The sequence below is a fragment of the Peromyscus leucopus genome, chromosome 1 (assembly GCF_004664715.2).
Source record: "Peromyscus leucopus breed LL Stock chromosome 1, UCI_PerLeu_2.1, whole genome shotgun sequence".
Taxonomy (NCBI): Eukaryota; Metazoa; Chordata; class Mammalia; order Rodentia; family Cricetidae; genus Peromyscus; species Peromyscus leucopus.
In genome coordinates this window covers 137,882,542-137,909,514 of record NC_051063.1, presented here as the reverse complement: position 1 = coordinate 137,909,514, position 26,973 = coordinate 137,882,542, and the positions used below count along the sequence as shown (strand labels likewise).

Below are 26,973 nucleotides of genomic sequence, written 5' to 3'. Positions count from 1 at the left end.
AAAAAGAGGAATGGAACCTTTTGGGGATGGCTTTTAGGGAATCTTCTGTCCATCAGCCTGCCTCTGTCTAGGCTCTGCCTCAGATTCATCTCTCCTTTCTACCTGGTGGAGAAGCCCACATTCCGCCTCCCAAAAGCAGACTAAAAGGAGAACCACAAAATGATGTGTGAGGGAGTGAGGGGGCTGAGGTGACCCCAAAAGGCCGAGCTGTATCTCATATATCTTTGTGGTTTGGGGCGTAGCAGAGAGTCTGAGACATGGGAGACCTTGTAAGGTGGTGAGAAGCAGCTTGCCCTCTGGAGAAATGGCTAAAACTGACACCCACAGTTGTGGTGTTGTGGCTACAGTGGGGTACAAGGAGCAGGGTGGGGAGGAAAGGGGCTGGGAAGAGAGGCTGTGGCCGGATAGAAAAGGCATCGAACATTCAGTAAGGGAAGCCAGCTCCTCCTGCTTCTGGCCATGTGTGATTTACAGACATGGTGCTTACATGGACCCATGTGTGCAGCAATTGATTTCTTTTCTTTCATTTTTCTTTTCTTTTTTTTGGGGGGGGGGAGGGTTGTTCATTAGGTACCCCAGGATGGTCTCAAACTCATACTCTTCCTGCCTCAGCCCCTCGGGTGCTGGATTAAAGGTGTATACCACCGTGTTCAGACAGCTGATATGTTTTTGGTACTTTATGTATATGTGTGCAGGTGCACATGGCAGGGAGGTGCATGTGTGTACATATAGAAGCCAGAAGATAACTCCAGTTGTTTTCTCAGATGCTGTCCACCTTCCTTTTAGGAACAAGATCTTTCACTGGAAATTATTGGTTCACAGGGGCTGGCTGGTCTAATCCTCCTGCCTCTGCCTCCCCAGCACCGTGATTAAATACTAAATACACATAACACCACACTTCAGCTTTGCTTTGTTTTTAATGTGGATTCTGGGTGTATAAAAGTCAGGTCATCATGCTTGCAAAACAAGTACTTTACCTGAGCTATTCCTCCAGCCAGAATGGGTGTGTTTAAACAAATGTATCTATCCACTCAACCATCACACTGCAGGACCATCCACACTGCTGCCACCCTGAAAAGTTTCCTATCACTACAGATTTTCCATCCTCAAAGGGAGCCCTCAGGTTGGTGTTTCAAGCCATAGTTATCCAGATGCAGGAAAGGGTTGGAGCAATGCCAACCCCACTCATCTCTCTCCATGTGTGATCCATGAGACAAAGAACATACAATAGAAAATCTTCCTAAAAACATCCTCAGAACACTGTCAAAGTCACAGACTTTGTCAAAATGCCAAAAAGAAGCATAAAATAGCAGAGCTGGTCTTTGTGGGCTAAGCATAGCATTTTTCCATAAGGGGGAATCTGCTGTCTGTTCAATACAGAAGCAGCAGCCATCCATTCCCCTCATGAGCAGAGATGAGGCCATTTCAGTGGTCTGTGTGCTTTACAGCTGTGGGCACAGCCTCTGCAATCCATGCCAGCCTATCACTCAGAGAAAATTAGCCGCTAGCTTGACATATGACCTAGACCAATAGACCAAGTGAGGCAAATGGAGAGGGTGGTTACAGGCACAAAAAGACAAGGGGACGGAGATGCCCACCAAGCAGCCAGCCCTGCCCTCCAAAGCAAACACCCAGACTCCTGCTCAGGGAGGTGGTAGCAATACTCCTATGGACAACTTACTATGTGTTTTATACACGTTATATAATTGCATTAATAATGCCATTAGTGAGTACTATTCATGTTTCTGTTTAGCAGTGATTCTCAACCTGTGAGGTGCAGCCCCCTTGAGGTTGAGTGACCCTTTCACAGGGGTTTCCTAAGACCATCAGAAAATGCGGATATTTATATTATGATTCATAACAGTAGCAAAATTATAGCTACAAAGTAGCAATGAAAATAATTTTATGGTTCGGGGCCACCACAACATGAGGGACTATATTAAAGGGGTGCAGCATTAGGAAGGTTGAGACCACTGGTTTAGGGGCAATGAAACTGAAGAACAGATAGATCTAAGTGCTTGCCTGAGATCGCTTAATGCAGCTGTGATTCAAAGGCAGAGCGCCTCGGTGGGAAATCCCAATCCTGCTACCCTCACAGAAAACAGCTGAGATACAATGGATGGTGGGTGGTCCCTACATTCACTTTTAACCAATTCTCTTCTAAATAATTCTCTTCTTGCCTCATTTACACTACTGATTTTCCCAATGAAAATCACAGGCATGTTACTCAAGAGGGTGGTTCCAAGTGGTCAGGTGACCTGCACGTGAACAAATTGTATCCTTAGTTATTTCACACAATTTGGCTCAAATATGACCTCCATAAACCACCTACCAACTATCCACATCAATTCGACTCCACCCCACTTAATCTCCACCCCTTGGCCCAGGTCATGAACCCCACCTGAACCGACCTTGCTTATCATCAATTACCCATTTTCCATTCATCTTAGAATGAACTTCCTTGAGATGAAGTCTGGTCTGCTCTCCCACGGCACCCACCAGCAACCAGGACACACTTCCTGTACTCATACCGTTGAGTGAGTAGATGAACATCACAACTGTTGTGTTCATATAATTGAGTGAGTCTCTTCCCTCGGCTCTAATTAGAAAAGAGAGACGGGTATATATTCCTAAGTCCCTCTTAGATGGGAAGTACCCTGTAACCCTGTAGGGAGGAGATGCAATTGGTGCCTCATAGGCAAAAAGATAAAGAAAGGTCCTACAGACACCAAATGAAGAGTGAATCCTGAGAGGGATCATTTGGAAAGGAACAGTAAAGTGGTCCTATTCATGAGGGGACTCCAGCCTAGCTTTTCTCTGCAGACACAAAGAACTCCATAGCCGAGGCCCACACTGTCTTTTACTTTACTATGAGGCCTTAAGGGCTCATGGTTATTTACTAACAATCTAGCTGGGTCTTTTGGAGAAGATGGGAGGAACACATTCTGCTCCATCTCTCCTGCTGATTACAATGAAAACCCCTGCACAAACAGTTAATTAAGACAGCTACACAAGGATTCTAAAAGGTGAGTAACAACAGGCACACTGGAGAGGAAAATCAAAACACGAGGAAGGGACAGCATAGGGCGTTGACTGGTTTGGTTTTCTCTGAATTCTCAGTTCTCCTGGCTCGGACTCCACCAGGGACCAACAGGAGCACCTCTTGGGAAAACTTCCTTTTGATGTCCTGAAGACCAATAAGTGGGGTCCCCATGGGACAGAGGATGTGGTGGTCTCCTCACTTTCTCCCTCCTGGCTGCCCATGGCCCAGGTCAGTCACAGTCAAGAACCTACCTGCATGCCCACAGCAACCATATCATTGTCAACCACCCAGGCATCAAACCTTGGGAGAAAATCCTGCTCTTATGACCAAAGGAATAGGAGTCTTTGGTCTGAAGAGTGTGGAAGGAATCCCTTTAAATATTTTCTTTGGTTTTTCTCACTGTTTTAACTCAAGAGACCTATCCACCAAAAGCACAGAATTGAACAAGAAGAATAAACCTCACCTTCCTAGCCAGGGGTTCAAGAAGAGGGGGACCCTAGGAGCCAGAAGGTGTGGGGATATTCTGAAATTGGAAGGACCCAACAAACGCTATCCCACAGGTGAATGGCTGGACCATTTCTTAGCTTTTCCCATGCTCAGTGAGCTGAAAGCCACAGAGCAAACCCCATAAAAACTGATGTCAGTCAAGACAATCCCCAGATTCCACACTAGCCCAGAGGTACACCAGGGAGAAAACACACACACACACACACACACACACACACACACACACACACACACACACACAAACACACACCTGCAAAAACAGAACACTAAACTGCCAATGGAACCAGAGCCCATGGAATTGGTCACATAACTGGTCATCTGAATCTTACTGAGCTGATCACCTACCCTAAAAATGCAAATCCATGCACTCCAAAGGATTTTAACAGGGTTTGGAATCTTGCAACTCAACATTTAGAATATACAATACACAATTGATCTGTAGTAGGATGGACGGCTGTCAAACATGAACTTACTAACCCGGAGAGCCTATGGATGGGTATGGTAGGAGGGATCATGATGAAGTTAAGGACCTTGAAATGAGGCAAGTTCCCAGGATGGTCCAAGTGACCCAGTGTCTTCACAAGGTGTTGTTCTTTTGAGTCAACAACTAGCTCCCAAATCATGACATGGAGACTTTCTATTAATTATGAATGCTCAGCCTTAGCTTATGCTCTTTTCTGGCTAGCTTTTTTTCTGTAACTTAAATTAACCTATTTCTCTTCATCTATGTTTTGCCTTGGGACTTTTTACCTTTTCTTTCTGTATGTCCTACTCCATCCAGCTGGCTGGCAGCTGCCTGGCTGTCTGGCCCCAGGCTCTCCCTCTCTTTCTCCCTCTTTCTCTTCTTCTTCCTTTCGTTCTTCTTGAGCCTAGATTTCTCCTCCTATTTACTCTTCCCGCCTGCCAGCTCTGCCTATCCTTTCTCCTGCCTAGCTATTGGCCATGCAGTTTTTTGTTAGACCAATCAGGTGCCTTAGGTAGGCAAGGTGAAACAGCAACACATCTTTACATAGTTAAACAGATGCAGCATAAACAAATGTAAAATGTCTTTACACTGTTAACAAAGGCAGCAGAAACAAATGTAACACACCTTTACACAGTTAAAGTCATATTCCATAGCATAAATGTAACACATCTTTACGTTAAATATTCCACAACAATAAGGTCCTTACAAAGCAGAGTAGGAGAAGGCATAGAGAAAAGGATGTGATGAAAAACCAGTTGGTGACAGAATCTAAAGACAGAGAAGGAGCAATAAGACCAGGAATGCTGGTAGAAGGAATACAGCTCTACCAACACCAGGCCTGTACAAGAACAAATTGGTTTTAGGCCACAAGGTTTATGGTCATTTTTTTCAGGTTCATAATGGAAAACCAAAACCCAATTTTAAATTATTCAAATAGAAAATTAGGAGACATCTCATCAACTCTCAAGGGAAATGATACCAGATGCCAACCTCCATTTGACTCTTTATGGTTTGAATATGTGGTTCTTAGAAGGCTTGGACCCAGTTTGGTGGTGCCGGGAAAGGGTGGTACCTCTAAGAGGCAGAGCTTAGTGACTGGTCAAAGGACTGACCCCTGCCCCATTCCACCCTGTCTTCTTATCACAATGATGCCACCAAGCACAAAGTCCTCACAACATCCCTAAAGCCAAGCCGATGACAGTGTCATAGCCTTCAGCTTTCAGAACTCTGAGCTAAATGAACCTGTTATCTTTATAAAACAACTCTCTTGAGTATTTCATTATAGAAACAAAAACAAACCAATTTGTTTCAGATTTGGGGATTATGAAAGACGTTAAAGTAACAGCTCAAACTGTGAAATGAATGTAAATACTTTAAGTGAATGAAAAGAGAAAACTTCTCACTCTGGAGGGGGAAAAAGGGACCCAATAAGAGAAGTTTACAACTACAATTTAAAGCTCCTTGGAGGGACTGAACAGCAGAAGGAAAATGACAGAGGAGTGAATAGATGAACTTGACAATAGATCAATAAGGAATTGTCTAGTCTGAATGGTAAAGGAGAAATAAAGAAAAAAGTCAGAGATCCAGGCACCTGTGAAGTGCTTCCAAAAATGTAAACATATATGATTGGTGTGGTGGTTTGAATAGGAATGGTCCCCACGGACTCTATGTTCGAATGCTTGACCCATAGGGAGTGGCCATGTTGTGAGGTGTGGCCTAGTTGGAGTGGGTGTGGCCTTATTGGAGGAAGCGTGTCACTGTGGGGGCGGGCTTTGAGGTCTCAGACGCTCAAGTTAGGCCTAGTGTGGCCTTCGCTCCCTGCTTCCTGCAGATGTGGATGCAGATCTCTCAGCTACCTCTCCAGCACAGTGTCTGCCTCTGAGCTGCCATGCTTTGTGCTATGACAATAATAGACTCAACTTCTGAGCTGTAGCCTGCCTCAGTTAAATGTCTTCCTTTATAACAGCTCCCATGGTCATGGTGTCTCTTTACAGCAATAGAAACCCTAACCAAGACAACTGGAGTCTCAAAAAGGGCAGGAGAAAGAAAAGAAAATATTTTTTTAATTAAAAATAATGACCAAATTCTTCTCAATTTGTGTGTTGTAGGACATAAAATAATAGATTATAAGAGATTCAGTGAAACACTGTTAAGATAAAAATCTAAAAAAAATTAAAAACATGATCAGGCATGTTTTAATCAATCTTCTGAAAAGCATTTATAAGATTTTACAAAATCGTGTTAAAAAAATAAATCTAAGTGTTAACTGTGAGGAAGGAGCTTTACAGATATAATTAAGGTCTCAAGTCAGTTCCACTGAAAAATGAAGAAACAGGCTTAGGGAGATGGCTCAGTCACTAAAGTCTGTGCCTTACAGGCACAAGACCTGAGTTCACCCCCAGAACCCATGAGAAAAAGGCTGAGTGTGGTAACATGCTTGCAAATCTGGCACTGAAGAAGTGGAGGCCAGCAGATCCCTAGACAAATCAGCAAGTTCCAGGCTAGTGAGACCCTGTCTCAAAAGCACAAGGTGATGTGGAATGACATCCAAGACTGACTTCTGACCTCAATACCTATGTGCACCTATGTGCATGTGTATACACATGAACACACACACGAAGTAATCAGGAAATAAGTAGAAATAATCAAATGCCCTCTTTCAATCAGATCTATTGAGTCAGAAATGGGATGTCAGAGAGTCTGAGCACAGGAAGGATGGACACTCTGTTGGGGCTTAAAGATGAAGGAGGACATTTGGCTGGCAGTACAGTTGGGTTCTGGGACCCGTGACAACAAACAAGGAAATGGAGACCTCTCCTTACAACCTCCAAGTGCCAAGTTCTGTCCATTTTCCTGCAGGGCTTCCAGATGAGCTCAGCTGGCTTGGGAGTCACTTCTGTGATACCTGAGTAGAGGACCCAGTCATGCCTCGCCCGACATCAGAGCAACAGAAACATGAAATCAATGGTCAGGAGTAATAAGTGTCCAGCTTGTTACAGGAATAGAAAACGAATCAATAGCACACAGTTTCCTAGTCAGGGAGATCAATGCTTCGCTTCTTTCCCAGGCTGCACAATATTACCTTTCTTGCTATTATTTTGATTCAGCAAACTATATTCAAGCACATCCCTATTTTCAAAACTACACATGCCGCTGTTTCTTGTTATTTTCAATACCCATCAAGTAATCTTAGGGACTTGCCTGAACGTATGTGTGCTCTGTTTTTTTTTCCTCTAGAAGACAGACTGTCAGAACAGAAGCAACTTTATTAAAGGAATACACGTTTTAAATGGTAGCAGCTATTATCTCATTAATCTCTACAAACAAATTGGTTTATACCTCAAGACACTCAATTATTCACATTTCACACTGCCTGTGGAAGGTTTATGGTTTTATTTACACATCTACATAGGCAAATTTTCTCCTCTGTTAGTCTGTACATACCTGGGCTAACTTGAGATTTGATTCTTTGCTGTTTAGTTCTCATGAGACATTCTCAATTTATCTTTTCTAAATTATACCAAGACTTTCCTCAAATCTACACTCTCAGCCCGGTGGTGGTGGTGTATACCTTTAATCTCAGCACTTGGGAGGCAGAGGCAGGCTGATTTCTGTGAGTTTGAGGCCAGCCTGGGCTACAGAGTAAGTTCTAGGAAAGGTTCCAGAGTTACACACAGAAACCCTGTCTCAAAAAACTTAAAAAAAAATCTACATTTTCATCTTTCATATTTTTATTTTCAAATTTTTTTAAAAATATTTGTTTTTATGTTAAATATTTGTATGAGGGAGTGATGTGCACATGAGTACACGTGCCCACAGAAGCCAGAGGCGACAGAGATTCCCTGGAGCGGGAGTTAGAGCCATGTGATTGGGAACCAAACTCATGCCCTCTGCAAAAGCAGCCCCTCATCTTGATCACTCAGCCATCTCTCCAGCCTCACTTTTTTTTTTTTTTTTTTTTTTTTTTTTTTTTTTTTTTTTTTGGTTTTTTTCGAGACAGGGTTTCTCTGCGTAGCTTTGCGCCTTTCCTGGAGCTCACTTGGTAGCCCAGGCTGGCCTCAAACTCACAGAGATCCGCCTGGCTCTGCCTCCCGAGTGCTGGGATTAAAGGCGTGCGCCACCACCACCCGGCTATCCAGCCTCACTTTTAAATGTCTTTGCCATGGATTTTTTTTAATGTTTCTGTTCATGGATTTTTTTTTTAATGTTTATGTTGTCCAATATATTTCTCTTTGTTATTTCTTGCTTAGGAAAATCTTCAACTGTGCTACTCCAATATTTTATTTTGTACTTTTCCCGTTTTACTCTAGTCACTTTGTTGATATATAACTTACATTATCTGTAGATTTGATAAGTCACACGTTTCTATGAGCATCACCACAATCCAGACTTAGAACACACCATCATTCGTTGTGGCTGCCATTAATCCCTGCTTCCCTGCTTCCATTCTAGCCCCAAGAAACCATCCGTGTCTAGAGGATTGGTTCTTTCTAAAGCTTCCTATAAACGGAATCAGACAGTTATGTAGTGGGTGTGTTTGGCTTGTTTCACTTGGCACATGTTTTTGAAGTCTGTGTTATTGATGTATCACTAGTTCCGACCTTTGTGTTGACAAGTAGTGGGTCCACCCTCTGTATCTGTGGGTTCTACATCAAGGAACCATGGATGGAGAATGTTCTGAAACATTCATGTATATTGGGCATGTGCAAAATTATTTTCTTATCACTAGTTCCTAAAAATATGCTACAACAACTGCAGAAATGTAAAACACTGTCGACTTGAGTTGTACATGTGATAAGACAAAATCGGCCAGATCAGAGCCTCCCTGGAAAATGCTGGGCTTAATGCACACTCGGAAACTGGACCTGGATATAAGGGCCAGAACAGAGAACCATCGCTGATCTCCATTCATCTGGACCACCACGGTGTGCATACATTGTGGACCAAGCTCTACCTCTCACAGGTGAGGACAGCAAAGGACAGAGGAGGAAGCTGACCACTCACGGTCACAGAGACGGAGCAATGTAAGGACTCAACCAAGTCCTCTGAATCCAATATCAGCGCCTCTGGCCTACTCTCAGAACTAGATAAACTGGGAGGATGGTGGGGTGGGGAGAAACTTGGTAGAATGAAGGAGGCATCTGATGTAGAAGGCGCATGCTGTAGTCTGAAGTAAACACACAACACAAGGCAGACAAAGCCAAGGGATAAAAAGATACTGGATGCCACCCAGTCTAATGAACTTGTTCTTCATCCTACAGGCAGAGTCTTGATCTAGATTCAAGTTCAAATCCTGCCTCTGCCTCTTAGCTTTACCATCTAGTTCCAGTTAATTAACCCTGTTGTGCCTCAGTTCGAACTCTCTAGAAGATGGGTTGGCAACAGCTTTCTCATCACAGAGCTATTGTGCAGGATAACTGAGCAAGGATCTGCAAAGTGCTTAGAACAGATGGTTGATGTTGAACACATCCTCAACATCGAGAAATGGTTTTGCACTGGCCAAAATCTCACCACTGGGGAAGCCATAGGCTTTTCTGGGAAGGATACTGCTGTTGTTTTGCTTAGTGGATATAATGTATCTATCAGATTGTATTTGTGTTTATGCTGCTGTCTGCTTTGGTCCAAGAAGCTTCTTCTGGCAGCAGGGAGCAAATGTTGCAGAGGCTCATGACTAGCCAAAGTGCTGAAAATTAGTGACTGTGGAATGCTCAGCCCTAAATGAGACACCAGTACCACCGCCTCCAAGGCTCAGGGAGCATCACAGAACAGGGGGCAGAGAGACTGTAAGCTGCATAAAGGATGTTATGTTGTGGGTGTCGACTTCTGAGCGTGACATGACTGTTGCACTCGGGGCATCACAGCAGCTGTGATTATCTGTATAAGACGGATCAAGACTGGATCCATCAACATGTAGTCACAGAGGAAGTGAAAGTAGGAAGACTATTTGAAAAGAGGACAGGATCAACAGGAATGGGTGGGAAGTAATAAAGGGTCATGGGAGGGTGAATGTAGTCAAACTGTATCATGATATATATGAAAAGCTCATAATGAAACGCATTATTATGTATAATTAATATATGCTAATAAAACATTTTAAAATTTTTTTATGACAAGAGTATCAAGGAAATCTATGTTTTAAGACCATTACTCTAGCCGGGCGGTGGTGGCGCATGTCTTTAATCTCAGCACTCAGGAGGCAAAGCCAGGTGGATTTCTGTGTGTTCAAGGCCAGCCTGGTCTACAGAGTGAGATCCAGGACAGGCACCAAAACTACGCAGAGAAATACTGTCTCAAAAAAACAAAAACAAAAACAAAAATCATTATTCTAGACAAAATCATCCTGGAGACAGGAAGAAAGGTGGAAATAATATTTTTATGCAGCTGGGATGGGCAGGAAGAGAAAAGGAAAGGAGAAACAGAATGGCTGGGTCTCCCAAGGGGCTCTGCACCCATCCCTTTATGATCTAGAACATCTCTCCTTTATGCCATGCTTTTTATTGGAGCCTCAGAAATGAGACTAACTCAAACCATTTATTGTCCATGTATCCCTGGTGATTTTTGCATCCACTTCTGCTAGGGAATGCTTCCCAGAAGGCTCAGTGGGCTTTGATAAAGATGGAAATGGAGAAAAAGGAAAAGAAATTCCCCCTGAATCCTACTCTGAATTTCCAAGTTCAGCCCTTGTCACCTGCTGTCACGACTTCAATGTGTGACATACAGGAGGCTTTGACCATCTCCTGACCTGCTGGGCCTCCACCAAGGTCAAGGGCAACAACAAAAGACCCTGGGTATGGAGAGCAGAGCTTGTACCTGCCCTTGTTATCTGAGCCTTTAGCTTCCAGATAAAGCATCTGTGCGGCCACTTTATGGAAACATAAAAATTGCAATTAGCATCCCACACAAAGGAAGTGGGGAGTTCTCTGTGTGGCTCATAAACCCGGGGAGTTTATACCTGAGAACAGGAGAGAGGGAGAGAGAGAGAGAGAGAGAGAGAGAGAGAGAGAGAGAGAGAGAGAGAGAGAGAGAGAGAGAGAATATCAGTACAAGACATTCCCCATCAGAAAAACAACTTTCAGCCACTGACCTAGTTTGAATTGGTTCAGGAAGCATATAATTATACCATTGTTAAGTTATATTGTGTATTTGAAAGGTTATATTCCAAGGAAGAACCAGCCAACCAGCAGGTGTTGGGAAGGCTTCATCATCAGGCAGCCTGCATCCATTCACAAGAACTTTCCAGCTCTCCAATTGAAGCAAATCCCTCTCTACACCCAAGTTTCTCATCTGAACACAATAGGCAAGCGCAACCTTACCCAAAGTTGAACTTGAATATGATAGTGTAATTTGTCCTCTCTTTAAACTCCAAACACATCAAAGATGGAGAGACCTTGGAGAGCCTCAGTTTATGTTGAAAAGTCAACAGTTCTGCTGTGGGATGTTCTCTATGCTGTGAATGTGTTGCTCTGATTTGTTAATAAATAAAGTGCTGATTGGCCAGTAGCCAGGCAGGAAGTATAGGCGGGACAAAGAGAGAGGAGAATTCTGGGAACAGGTAGGCTGAGTGAGGAGATGCTGCCATACGCTGCCATGAGAAGCAGATGTTAAGATACTGGTAAGCCAAGAGCCATGTGGCAACTTATAGATTAATAGAAATGAGTTAATTGAAGATATAAGAACTGGATAGCAAGAAGCCTGCCATGGCCATACAGTTTATAAATAATATAAGCTTCTGAGTGATTACTTTATAAGTGGGCTGCGGAACTATGGGGGAGGGGTTGGCAGGACCCAGAGAGAAACTCTCCAGCTACACAGTTCAATCAAGACTTCTCTCACAGATCTTTTTTCTACCCTTAGTAGATTGTCCTCAAAGAAAATCCCAGAAGAGCACAGATCTCTCCTGAATAAAGTCTTTGATGTCAATGCATCATTTCTGAGAGCTGTAATTGATCATTTTAATTTGTCAAGATAAAGAAAGTGGGAGTCTTGGGCTGGAGAGATTTTGGGGGGAGGGATGAAGAGTATTTGTTGCTCTTGCCGAGGACCAGATTTGGTTCCCAGCAACCACAAGGTGGTTCACAACCATCTGTAACTCCAGTTCCATGGCCCCTTCTGACTTCTGTGGGCACTGCACACAAGTGGTACACATACATGCATGCAGGCAAACACTCATACACATAAAATAATTAAATATAGGAAAACAAATTTAAGTGGGGCTGGAGAGATGGTTCATCCGATAAGAGTGCTTGTTATTCTTACGGAGGATCAAAGTTCAGTCCCCAGCACCCATATCAGGCAGCTCACAGCACCTGTAACACCAGCTCCAGGGGGCCCTGTGCCCTCTTCTGGCCTCTGTAGGCACCAGCACACAGATGCATACAGAGAGAGAGAGAGAGAGAGAGAGAGAGAGAGAGAGAGAGAGAGAAGAGAGAAGAGAGAGACTTTTAAAAGCAGTGATTTTAAAAGCAATGATTGAAGATTTTACATGCAAGTTAATGCTTTGCCCTACTCTGTGGAGGACTTTGATGATGCCACCGCATCTGCTGTATCTTCTCATCCAATTGCTTCACAACACCCACTGGTCCTCCAGCAGAGTTCTCTGCAATCCCTGCCTGCTGAGTCATTGGCAAGACAGAGGTATGGAGACTGCCCAGCAGCCCCCAAATCAGGGAGAGGGGAGTAGAATAGCTCCATTGTGTTTCCAGCAGGTTCCCTCTTTCCTAGTTAACGGGATTAGGTCACAGAGTGTCCAGAGATTTCACCAAACATTCTGGGTATGTCTTAGGGAAGAAGGTCTGAGTGAGATTAACCCTGGGATCAGTAGACTGTGTAGAATAGATGCCTCATCCAATCCAATCTAATGCAGGCCCCTCAAATACAGTCCACACACCATGCCCCCACACACAGTCCACACACACACGGCTCCCCACATAGTCCACACACACACAGTACACACACACATAGTCCATACACACACACACACACACACACACACACACACACACACACAGTGTCCCACACACATGGCCCACCCCCACACACTCCACACATACACACACAGCCCCACACACAGCCCCACACACATAGTCCACACACACAGCTCCCCTACACATTCCACATATACACAGTCCACATACACAGCTCTACACACAGTCCACACACACAGCCCCACACACAGTCCACACACACAGCCCCACACACAGTCCACACACACAGCCCACATATACACAACCCATACCCACACCCACACAGCCCCCACACACAGCCCCCCACACACAGCTCACACACATAGCCACACACACACACAGCCCCCTCACAGTCCACACACACAGCCCCACACATAGCCCCCTACAGCCCCATACACACAGCCTCCCCACACATCACACACACACAGTCTTCCCACACAGCACCCACACCCACACCCTTTCTAATAGGTGATCAACCTTCTTCTGGTCTAGACTTAAACTCAGAGTAGAACATCAGCTCTCCTGGGTCTCCAGGCTATTAAGCACAGTGCTCAGCCTCTAAAATCACATGAACAAACTCTTTATAATGAATAGATATGTGTATATATACACTATAATGTATGTATATATCTACATATATAATGTAAGTATATATCTACATATACAGAGACCAACACTATAACACAGGCACACACACATATATAATGTAAGTATATATCTGTGTATACAGAGAACGACATCATATGTACACACATACTTCCCAGCAGTCCCATCACTCCGGAGAACCCAGAGCAACACCTCCAGCTTCTTCCGCTGTCTCACTTCCCCTCTCTCCCAGGGTCTCTTTACCACCCAAACAAACGCCTTGCACTTGAACCTTTGTCTCAAGGTCTGCCTCAGAGGACCCCAGACTCGGCAGCCTGACAACCTGTGTTCCCAACCAGCTCTCCCTTGCCAGCTTCCTGTGGAGTACAAGGTGGCTGTAGACATTTAGACAGTGATACACAGAAAAACCACACTGGATGGAAGGTGCTTGAATATGCTTTTTAAACCCTTGTTAATACGGAAATGAAAAGAAAGAAAGAATAAGATTCTATTGTTCCACCCTTCTCTCCATCTCAAACAGTGTGGCAATACCTGCTCACTGTCTTACGAACATAGGGAATCAATAGCCCCTCGAATCCTGAAGTGTTAAGCATCCTTGCTAAGCCCAGCCTAATTATTTCCTCTAAAGCACTGTGTCTACAATATTTTAACTCTCCTTTCCCCTATTCAAACAAGTATGAAAATCTGCCCGATGATATCCAGAGGGGTTTCTGGCCAAGGACAGAGAACACATTTTTTACTTGTGTGTTCCAGAAGCCCATGGCTTGCTAGAAAGAGATTCTGAGCATGAACTGTCTTAAGGATGGAAGGAAAGAGGTGACGTCACTCAGAAAACATAGAGATTCCCCTGTGCTAAGGAAGAGGAGCAGAAGCAAGGTTTGGAGCCAGCACATCTCTAAGGTGATTCACTTCTCCTTCACATCTCAAGGAGCTGCAGGGGATGCCAAGACCAGAAGGACCATGCAGCAAGCAACAACTCAATTCTCAGTGGTAACCTTCAAGGACTGCCAAGGCCAATACTGTTAAGATAGTAAGGAAGTCTGGGTGGTAGGTCTAAGCTCCTTTAAATCATAAGACTAAAAACTTGTCCACAGCCGGGCAGTGGTGGCACATACCTTTAATCCCAGCACTCGGGAGACAGAGCCAGGTAGATCTCTGTGAGTTCAAGGCCAGCCTGGTCTACAGAATGAGATCCAGGACAGGCACAAAAACTCATCCATAGCCCAACACTAGCTTCACTTAGGCATTTGGAGACCTGGATAGAAGAGAGCTCACCATCTAACTAACTGGGACAATGGCTGATAACCAACTTGTAGACTCATGTATACTCATGGATTGAGTTATGAATCTCAGAAGCTTCCCAGACATCAAATGAGATGATTCAGACCAAAGAAGTAGTTCTATGACACATTTACTGATGAGCAGAGAAGACTCAGAGGTCAAGGGCCTTACCAATAATCCCGCAGTCATGACAGATTGACATTCAGATCCACATTTGACTGGTTTGGGTGCATGGGTGGCTTCCCCTTTGCTCACCATCCTCTAGGCCCACAAAGAACAAGCCCAGCATGAGTCTGAGAATGACTGTGTACTTTAATCCCCGCTCCCCGCTGAAGCTTGCCAGGAAGAATTAGTTATGTCTTGCCATTCGGTGTGAATGTTTTCCAGAGCCAATTGCTACATCTGCTGGAGTTCTAAGTAGCTTTCACGAAAACCAGTCCTATTCATCATACCTTAAGGAGACACAGTAATCTCCTATAGGCACATATTAATTATCCCATTAGAAACAAGCTAGAGTTAATTATAGTGCCTTCCTAGTTTAAAGGAGAAAAAGAGAGAGCAGGGGAACTGGTCTGCAGCCAAAGAAGGCTCAACTCTACATTCCAAGACGAGAAATGTATGTCCTTGTCTGTGAGCTGCCTCTTTGCTGGAAAGCAGAAAGTTTGAGAAGTCAACATCTCAGACCTTGACACCAACCCAGAAAGTCTCTCTAGGCATCGCCTGTGGCATATCTCTCTTTAAGGAAAGGCCCTGGACCACTAGAAAGAAATACCCATCAATTATTAAGAAAGTTTATATCAAGGAGGAAGGAAAATTGCATGTCATTTTCCTGGCATTTAAATGTTTTCATTATTTATTACTAGCATCCTTCTATTTAGAGGAGACTAAATAAGCCAATGCTTAAAAAAAAAGCAGCAATAGCAACAACAACCACACACACACACATACACACACACACACACACACACACACAAGCAGGTCACAGTAGCCCATGCACAGAATCCCAGCGCTTGGGAAGTAGAGACAGGAGGATCAGGAGTTTAGCATCACCTCAGCTGCACAGCCAGTTGAACGACCAGCATGGGATACAGGGGATCTTTCTCAAGAAAAGTCAGGGAGCAGAGCAACTGAAGAGCCAAAGAAATAAGAAAAAGGGTCTTCTGCAAAGCCAGGCAGTGTGTACTCACCACTAGCATCCCTGTGAAGATTTTTTTCCCTCTGCTTTAAGTATACCAAGAAACAGCACATTGAAGCATGCTGGAAACAGCACATTGAAGCATGCTGGAAACAGCACATTGAAGCATGCTGGAAACAGCACATTGAAGCATGCTGGAAACAGCACATTGAAGCATGCTGCACTCCTGAAACACAGCAGCCCTGAGGTTTACCTTTCAGTTTCTTAAAATAAATACGACATCAACTAAATCTCATCCTTGGTCTTTCTCAGTAGCTCCTGCCCATATCTGAGCATTAGTCAATGTCTTCAAAGTAAAATGCGTTTGTTCTCCTGCAGTCACTCAGAAGCACTGCTGGAGAAAACTAAATTTCCTCCATTGCAAAGACCATGCATGGGTCTGACACTCTAAAGATAGCTCAGTAGTCTTTTTTCCCCAAGAACGAAATAGAAGAAGTGTTTGACAATTATCCTTTCTCACGTGACTAGAATGTTGTGCTTTGCAGGATCATAGAAGATAAAATCCACAAACTTTCACCCACCACCCGTCTAGTTGTCCCCAAACCTTGGGATGTGTTACAATCAGTTTGGAAGCTTCCTGGAGTTTTCTCTAATAGGACCCAGGTGTCTGATTTTGAATACACCTTCCCTGGGTGATTCTGATGGGGAGAGCCCCTTTTAAAAACTCTCACCTGATTCTTATAAATAGATACAAATGAAAACTGAACTAAATTCATTTTTTAAAGGACCTTACCGGTGGCTGGAGAGTTGGCAAGCAGTTAAAAGCACTTGTTCTTGCCAAAGACCTGGGTTTGATTTCCAGCACCCATATGGCAGCTCACAACCATCTGGAACTCTAGTTCCAGGAGATCTGATGCCCTCTTTTGACCTCTGCAGGCACCAGGCATGAATGTGGTGCACATACATACAGGCATATAAAATAATGAAATCAACTAATCTAAAATAAATGGAACTTGCTGTCTTCCATAGTGGAAGCGTTAAGTGAGTAAGCATAACAACGAACTTGGGTTTTAATTCACACTGGGTTGGGTCCCAGATAATTCATGCCTTGCCTTAGATAAATTTCTACCTGTGGACTTTAGTTTAATGGAAATTTGGGGTTAAAACCAACTTGGAGTCTATGAGATGGCTCAGCAGAAGGTAAGAAGGCTTGTTATAAGCTCAACTCCCACAAATTGTCCTCTGACCCCCACACATACACCCTAGCATGTTGTGCGTGCATGCACACACACACACATTGTGATAATATGAGACATTGTCACTCGATAAATGTTAGCTCTCCTTCCCCTTCCTTTCGCCTTTTCTCTACTGTAAATTTTTCACGAGATTCCTTCAACTATCGAAATCTTGGACCCAGTTTGTTTCTCTCTGATATTAACACCTCCACCCACATTATCATTCCTATATTTGTTCAGCATCTCAACACTTAAATATTAAGCTTGGAGGGAGATGAGAAATAAATAGCATTTTAAGAGCAAGCAACATCATTTCTATCAAGAAGTTCTTCTGTTTTTCCCTGGAGAAGATCTCGGAATGTCACTCAGAGCAACAGATACCTGAGAACAAGAGTTAGCAAAAACAATAACAAAGAGGGAAGGCAGAAGAAACTGTTCTGCATTTGGAGTGGACTGGACACACTTGGCGTAAGAGAAGGAAGTGGGGAACCAGGACGGCCGTACTGTGGGCAAGCAACAGCAAGAAGATTCTTACAGCAGCAATCATAGCAGGGGGAATCAGCAGAAGCATGAAGTCAGAAGAGGACCTCTGAAAGCACCCGTGAAGAAGGAAAACTCTCAGGTCTTCCATGTTGTGTCAAATGAACGATGCAGACATACCCATAGAGCTCCGGGGTCCCACTAACATCCAGCCTATACTGTATTCCTGCAAAAGCCACCTGACATTTCTTTGTTGCTCTGTGTGATATGCCTCTTCTGTTGAATGCTGAAGGACCCTTGCATGGGTATTATGGGACCCTATGTGCTTCGCCGCCAATGTCTGTTAAAGAGTAACACTCTTTCAAACATAAACATTTGAGGATACCACTTTTACCTCCCAATGTAATGTGCTATAAATCCCTGTCTTAGCTACTTCTCTCATTGCTGTGACAAAAATACCTGTCAAAGGTAGTTTAAGGAGAGAAATATTCCTTCGGGCTCTTGGGTGTGAAAGTATGGTCCATCTTGGCAGGGAAGACTTGGTAACAGAAGCAGGAGGCAGCAGCTGGTCACGTTGGGTCCACAGTCAGGAAGCAGAGATGAATGCTGTTGCTCAGCTCCCTCATTCAGTCCAGACCCCCAGACCATGACACAGTGCTACCCACATGAAAGGTATTTCAGTGAACTCAGTCTAGAAACTCCCTCACAGACATGCTCAGAAGTTTGTCTCCCAGGCAGCTCTTGATCCTGTTAAGCTGACAATATTAACCATCATATTCTCTAAGCAGAAAAATAAGATGTCAAAGTGTGACTCAAGTCCAGAAAGTTCTGCTCAACAATGGAACCCTTTGGAAAAGAAATAATGCTGCAGCGTGCACTGGGTACTGAGCACACACCCTGCCAGGGAACAAGCTATATGTGTTACTCACGTTCTCCCATCCCCTCATCACCTACTGTTGTTCTAATAAGCCAAACCAGGCTCACAGGATTTGACCATTTTGTCATTGTCTCCACAGTGGTAAGTGGCAAAGCCAACCTTCAAAGCAGGGCCTGTCTGCTCTCTTCAGCAAGCCACCTGACAGACTCTCCTGTCACGTGGATCAGGACTAGGTTGGTACAGCACACTACACTGCCATGAGCTCCTAAAAATTCCAGGTCTTCCTGAAGAACAGCACACAATAGACCTTGGGTGACATCAGCCGAAGATCAGGAAAAACATCTAGCCCTGGGTGCAAACAGCCAGAATTTGGCAACAACAGCTCCACTTGGGCTACACACCAGGATCCTACCAAAACTGGAGTTTCTCATGCCTCGGCACAGGTCTGCTGAAGGGAATTCTTTGGGAACAGGGTGCAAGTAGTCTGAGGGAGTGTGAGTGTGTATGTACTTATTCATGTAAGTACACACATGTATATAGGTGCATGTGCATGCTTACGCACATCTGTGTGGAGACCAGAGGTCAACACTGGGCATTCTTCCTTGAACACTCTCTACATCTTTAGCTTTTGAGACAGACTCTCTCACTGAACCTCAAACTCATCTATTTAACTAGGCTGCTTAGACAATGAGCTTCAGAGTTCCACCTGTCTCCACCACCACTGTAATGCTGGGGTTAGGTGCACAGTGACACCCTGTTTTTTGTTTGTTTGTTTGTTTGTTTGGGTTTGTTTGTTTTCTATGCGGATACTGGATCCCAACTCAAGGCCTCATGCTTGAACAGCAAACATTTTACCAACTGAGTCACTGCCCCCGCCACACACCATCTCCCCAGTCCCCACAGCCTACAAATAATGCAGGCCAGTTCCAGATGAGGGCATTAAGAAAGTGTGATTCTCTGCCATTCCACGGTGCAAACTCCACCTCCCTAGAGCTTACTGCACTTCCAGCTTCCCTCACAATAATAGTTCTATTTTAAGAGAACTTGGGGGAAGTGTGGCAAATCTCAGAGTTAGCATATGTTCAACCGAGACAGTGGGGAATTCTGCACCGTTCCTGTGGCCATAAGAAAGCAGAGTTCTATCACTCCAGATGTCAACTCTCAGCAAGGCTACAATTAATGAGGGACCCGGCCTATTGTGCTTAATACAAAGTGATAAGCGGTCGCTGAAGCATGGCAAAAACATGCGAGGGCAAGTACAAGCACACCTCTGGCAGAAGGAGATGTTTTTGTGGCATAAGCATATCAGGTACAAGCCCCCAAGTCAATTTTAATTGGTCCACGAAGTCCAGTGTGGAAAGAGATGGACAGCAGTTCTCTTCTTCATGCTGTTGTAGAAGGGCAAAGAAAGTGGACCATAAGGACCTGTTCCTTAGATTACAAGCTGGTGACAGACACCCAGGGCATGAGCTAGTACCTGCTAAAGAACTAGCTCCAGCCAGAAATGTGGGAGAACTCAACCACAGGACCTCCATAAACCAATACACAGAAGAGACATGTGCCCAGTTAAAGCCTCTTTTGAGGAGAAATCGCTCTCCTATTTATTAAGAATTCCAGACCGTTGGACTAAGACAGGGTCTCACTACACAGCCTTGGCTGACCTAGCCACACTGTAGCCACTATGTAGACCAGGCTAGCTTCAAGCTCACTGCAGAGGTCTGCCTGCCTCTGCCTCTGGGATCAACAGCAGGTACCGCCATGTCCCGAGTCTGTCTGTAACTGCCCTTAAGGAAACTATCCCGGCGGTGATGGTACACACCTTTAATCCCAGCATTCAGGAGGCAGAGGTAGGCAGATCTCTGTGAGTTTGAGACCAGCCTGGGCTACAGAGTGAGTTCCAGGACAGGCTCCAAAGCTACACAGAGAAACTCTGTCTTGAAAAACCAAAAAGAAAAAGAAAAGGAAAGAAAGAAAGAAAAACATAAAACCATCATTAGCATATCAATGGTCAGAAAATGTTTATCAAAAGCTGGGTGAACACCGGTTCAGAAATGCTTCCAGGGACCTTGCTGCCATGGTGGTGGTGGTGGCTGCAACTCCGCTCTTGAAAGGTTTTCAAATGATACAGTTTGATATATTAGAAGATGTGGTGATATTTTGCTGTGCTCTAACAAATCAAGCTTGTCCGAAGATCAGAGGGCAGAGCTAGCCACTAGTTAACCATAGAGGCCAGGCAGTGGTGGCACACACCTTTAATCCCAGCACTTGAGAGGAAGAAGCAGGAAGATCAGGAGTTCAAGGCCCCCTGAGCTACACGAGATTGAATCTGTCTAAAAAAAAGAAACAGAGCCAGGTGGTGGAGGCTCTTGGGACCTCATGTCTTTGATTCCAGTACTTGGGAGGCACAAGCCTTTAATCCCAGGACTAGGGAGTTGGAGATGGGAAATGATATGGCTGAGCAGAAAGACAAATATAAAAGGGGAGGAGACAGGAGCTTGGCCCCCTTTCAGGCTGAGGAGTCATGAAGGTAAGAGGTGGCTGTGGCTTGCTCTTTTGTCTCCCTGATCTTTCAGCATTTACCCTGATATCTGGCTCTGAGTTTTTATTATTAAGACCAAATAGAATTCAAGCTACATCTGGCACTCAACAAGGTCCTGAAAGTTATAAGTAGTTTTAATTCCTTGTGCTTCTCTAGACAAATGTTTGTGAATCTCAAGTTCTGATACAGTTATAGTAATAATCATTAAGGTTTTTTTTCAAGAAGTTATAAATTATTTTTTTTACCAAAGAAGGTAAATAATGTGTTCCATGGCAATCTGTCAGGACCTAGAAATTGCTGCTTCTTCTGCCCTGGCCTGAGCACAGCAGAGGGGATCTATTGCAGTCATGTCCGCCTGGATTGCAGCTCTAGCTGCTTCATATGGTTCAAGTTCAGGGTTCAAATCGGACTCCGACAGTAAGGGCAGTCTGTGTCCCCTGCCAGCCACCAACTCTCTCATGCATTTGACCAAATCACCTTCAGTCACTCCCTCTCGACAGTGGCAGTGGACTCGGCTCCGGAGGTGGCAGTTAAGGATGATTTGGAAACTGGAGTTCACTTTGACCCTGCTGTCCAAGAAGTTCAATATAATCCTACCTATGAGACCACATTTGCTTCTGAGTCTGGACCAGAAAATCCCTTTAGAACACAGTAAATGCTTACTCTTAGAAATATGCTTTCTGGATATGCCAAGACAGCGCATATCAATGACTTCATGTTTGAACAGCAAAGAAAAACATTTGCCACATAAGGCTATTCACTGGACCCTTCACTAGATAATCATCAAGTGTCTGCTAAATATATTAGTTCTGTGGCAGAAGCTGAAAAGAATCAAGGTTTAACTGTATTCGAAACTGGTCAGATGAAAAACAGAAAAAAAGGAAAAAGTTCAAAGAAAATGATGCATCTAACATTGATGGTTTCTTAGGACCATGGGCAAAATATGTGGATGAAAAAGATGTAGCCAAAGCTTCAGAAGAAGAACAAAAGGAGTTGGATAAAATCACAGTGAAGAGGCAGAAAAAAAGGCAAACAGGAAGAGGGGAGACCTGAGGAGGAGAAGACAATCTTAAAAACATTAAAGAAATGTACCACTACCAAGGCAGGTCCTGCCTTCACACACCTCAGGATGTTGATGTTAATCTACGGTCATCTGTGCCACCTGAAAAATGTTATCTTCCCAAAAAACAAATTCATGTGTGGTCTGGACACACACAGGGTGTCAGTGTGATCAGGCTGTTTCCTCTTTCTGGACATTGGTTGCTGTCTGGTTCCATGGACTATAAAATTAAGAGACTGATGCTGTCTGAGAACATTTATTGGTCACAGCAAAGCTGTGAGGGACATCTGCTTCAACACTACAGGAATACAGTTCCTCAGTGTGGCCTATGACAGGTACCTGAAATTCTGGAACATGGAGACGGGACAGTGTACATCAAGATTTAGAAACCGAAAAGTAGCCTATTGTGTCAAGTTCAATCCTGATGAAGACAAGCAAAATCTCTTTGTGGCTGGGATGTCTGACAAAAAGATAGTGCAGTGGGGCTTTCGAAGTGGAGAGACAGTTCAGGAATATGATTGGCATTTGGGAGCTGTCAATACTATTGTTTTTGTTGCTGAGAATCGAAGCTCTGTGAGCACATCTGATGATAAGAACCTAAGAGTTTGGAAATGGGATATCCCTGTGAATTTTAAGTGTGTAGCAGAGTCCAATATGCACTCAGTGGCTGCAGTGACTTTGTCTCCAAATGGGAAATGGCTGGCATGCCAGTCAATGGATAACCAAATCTTAATTTTGTCTATGTGACTTCGGGAGATGGGAAGGAAAATTAAATACTTTGAGACTGGAAGACCACCAAGCTCTACAGTCAGTTTAACGCTCACGATGAAGTGTGCATAGGTGCAGCGTGGCACCCACATGAAACATCCAAGGTCATCATGTGTGGTTGGGATGGCCTCATTAAACTGTGGGATTATTGGAATTAGTCCTTTCACAATCTGGGATCATTTTTGATGCAATGTCATGTTTAACTATTTAATTATTAGAAAGTATTGGATGACCATTTGACTTATAGATAATCTTTTCATATATGGCCTTATGAAGTTGACCCATGGTTTTTGTTAAGAGCATTGTAAATTTGCCTCATATAAATTCATTGGCAACTTCATTTGCTCTTTATAGATGTTATTTATATGAAGAATGACAGCTGGCTCTATTTGACAAATAGTTATGTTGGCAGGCAGTTTGCATTTATCCCTGAGATGTCACTGAAAGGATCATTTTGGGAGTCAAGAAGACATGCTTATTGGCTATGGGATCCTAGAGGAAATGATGTAACTAATGACTTAGGAAGGTACCAGACACTTACCAATGCAACCAGAGTGGAAGGGAAGGAAAAGAATGATACAGTTGGATATACTAAAAGATTTTTGTTGGTGCTCTAACAAATTAAGCTTGCCCGAAGATCAGAGGGCAGAGCTAGCCACTAGCTAACCATAGAGGCCAGGCGGTGATGGCACACACCTTTAATCCCAGCACTTGGGAGGAGGAAGCAGGAAGATCAGGAGTTCAAGGCCACCCTGGGCTACAAGAGATTAAATCTGTTTATAGGAGAAACCGAGCCATTCGGTGGAGGCTCATGCCTTTGATCCCAGTACTTGGGAGTCACACGCCTTTAATCCCAGCAATTGGCTGGGTGGAGAGGAGAATATAAAGCAAGAGGAGGCAGGTGCTTGGCCCCCTTTCAGGCTGAGAAGTCATGGAGGTAAGAGGTGGCTGTGGCTTGCTCCTTTGTCTCTCTGATCTTTCAGCATTTACCCTGATATCTGGTTCTGGGTTTTTAATTACTGAGACCAATTAGAATTTGAGCTACATCCTGCACCTGTGGTTCTCATGCTTGGTGCTCCAAGAATCTCCTGGATCATTTGTTCCAAAACAGTTTCTGATTTACTGTGTTTAGGGTAGTGCCTAGAATTTTGAATTCCTAACGAACACCATACTAGGTGGTTCTAAGCTATTGTTCTTAGGATACACTTGTAGAACCACTGACTCAGATCCCTGAGGCCAAGCTCCAGTGAAAGGTGGGCTCTCATCCCACCAAACTGCAGAAACAAGAGGAGACAGAATCTTGAGGCCAGATATGCCTACCTCCCCTTTGGCAGGGAGCTCATGGGATTTATTTCCCTAAACCAGTCTTGGTGGGTATCTTCTGTCATCAGTTTACACATGTGAATTACCTTCATCCTAAAATGCCTGGTTTCCATGACTCTTCTAGTCTTTCTAATACTCTCAAATATCTGTCTCATTCTAAACTGTAGGACCCTCTCATCTATAAACGAAGATGCTTTCCTTCAGGGAAAGCCTTCTTTTGCTTTCCTTGAGGGCCAAAGACACGGGGACTCAGGGATCACTTCAGCTGGCTCAGAATCAGGAAGTCCTACTTCCTTCCCCAGATGTGACCTTGTCCACAGTTTTCCCTCCTTGCCATGGCACTGGAAGCAGTGTTTGCCCTTTGGAGGCCCGGCGCTGCTGCTGCTTCTTTGGATGCTAGTGCACACTCTTCCCTGCTCACTGCCCAGCTCTCATTTTAGCTCCAGGGAAGTGATTTCTGTTGCTGTTGCTATGGTATCTGTTGTCATCTGAGATCAGAAAAAGGTTCCTTAGAAGTCTCCCTTACCTCTTTTTTTTCCTTCATATTTTATTACAGAAACTACCAAACACACTAAGAATAATAATATACAACTCTATGTATTCTCCAAACAGTCCCACAATTATTGACTCATTCCAATCTTGTATCATTTGCACCCTGACCAAATTCTTCAACCTCACATAACCACTGGGTGATTTTGAAGCAGTTCTCCAATATCCTGTGATTTTTTTTTTAATCCATAAATAGATCAGTGGTATCTACCTATTAAAAAAACAAAAGAGGACTCTGGAACTGAGGGCAATTTGGCTGCAACTGTTACCCCATCAGTCCCCAGAGCTGATGCTGTTTATTTATCTGGCTAGGCCAGTGTCTCCTTCTCAGACCACTCAATGTTAATCCCCCTTGGAGCTGCACACTTGGAGATAGAGGTTGGTGTTCTCGGGACAAAGACACAAGAGTAGCTATTCTCCCATTCCAGAACCCCCAAACAAGCTCTCAGGAATAAGACTCAGGCCCAGCATGGTGGCACAGGCCTGTAATCCCAGTGCTCAAGAGGAAAAGGCAGACAGATCTCTGAGAACGAGGCCAGCCTGGTCTACACAGAGAGTTTTAGGGTAGTGAGGGCTACATAGTGAAACCCTATCTCAATAACAACAATAATAGGACTCTTTTAAAAAATAATCCACTGACCATTATCACACCTAAGAAACTAATAATTTTATAACATCATTTGAACATACAGAGTCCAAGTTCTCTCAATTGTTTCATGGGGGGTTGTTTATTTGTTCAGAGTAGGTTCCAAATAAGTTCTATTACTTGCCATTGGTAAATACATCTCATCTTTAGTGACTCAAATGCTCCCCAGATTACCTCATGCTAGTCACTGCGTCCTTCTTATAATGAAACCAGATGGCTTGTTCCAGTTTCCTTGGAATATGCTTTGCTATTTTTATGATGTCTTTCAATGTATTTTCTGTCCCCTGTGTCTCCTGGGAATTGGCAGGGTAGATCTAGAGCTGTGCCGCCCAGTGCCATAGCTCATAGCACAGGCAGCTAGCTATTGGAGTTTGAATTACTGAAGAACAATACAATTTAACGCTTGGTTCTCAGAGACACAAATTTTATTTCAAATGCTCAACACACATGAGGCTAGCAATTCCTGCTGGGCTACCCATGTATTCTGTGCATGTACACACACAACATGTTTCTAGCTTCACCAGAAGTCCTATTAGAAACATGTTCTTCCTGAGATTCAACAGTTAAGATTAGAGTTGGGATTAGTGCTGGGATTGGGTTTAGGGTTGGGATTAGGGTTATGGTTAGGGATTAGGCACTTGGTTTAGATGTAGGGTATTGTGGGTTACAGTTATGGTTAAGGTTATGGTTAAGTTAGGATTAGGGGTCATAGTAGGATTAGTGTTAACATTAATATGGGGGATGGGGGGTAACACAGCCAAGCACTTGGCCGAGCTCCTGGAGTTCAGTTGAAGAGAGGGAGAAGGGATTATAGGAGTAAAGGGAGTCAGGATCAATATGGGAAAAAACACAGAGACAGCTGACCCAAGATAATAGGAGCTCATGGACTCTGAACTGACAGCTGGGGAGCCTGCATGGGACCGCACTAGGCCCTCCGAATGTGGGGGACAGTTGCATGGCTTGATGTGTTTGTGGGTCCCCTGGCAATGAGACCAAAATCTATCCCAGGTACACAACTGGCTTTTTAGAGCCCATTCCCTATGGGGCGATGCCTTACTCAGCCATGATGCAGGGGGGAGGGGCTTGGTCCTGCTCAGACTTGGTGTGCCAGCCTGTGTTGACCACCCAGGGGAGGCCTTACCCACTATGAGGAGGGGGTGGGGGTGAGATGAGGGGAGGTGGGGAGGAGTGGGAGAAGGGGATGGAGGGGGAACAGGGGTTGCTTTGTAAAATGAAAAAAAATTTTAACTAGAAAAATATGGGGGTGGGTAATGTTATTGTTACTGTTTTGGTTGTGGCCAAGACTACTTCATAGGTAGTCTTGTCCTATTTTTCTCAAGAGATCAAATGGCTCAGTTAGTAAAGTGTTTTCTACACAAGCACAGGGACCTGAATCTGAAAACGTAGCACCCACCAAAAGCCAGATACAGTGATATGCTTCTATAACCCCAACACTGAGGAGATTGGGGAGAGGTGGGACCCCGGAGCTTACTGG

At 44.1% G+C, this 26,973-nt stretch overlaps 1 protein-coding gene and 1 pseudogene across 5 annotated transcripts in view; one reads left to right on the top strand and one right to left on the bottom strand.

Moving 5' to 3' along the window:
- Sv2b (synaptic vesicle glycoprotein 2B) overlaps positions 1–26,973 on the bottom strand; it is a 194,781-nt gene that overhangs the window by 128,456 nt on the left and 39,352 nt on the right. The gene's annotated exons all lie outside the window — the stretch shown is intronic.
- On the top strand, positions 21,022–23,315 carry LOC114699864 (annotated as a pseudogene).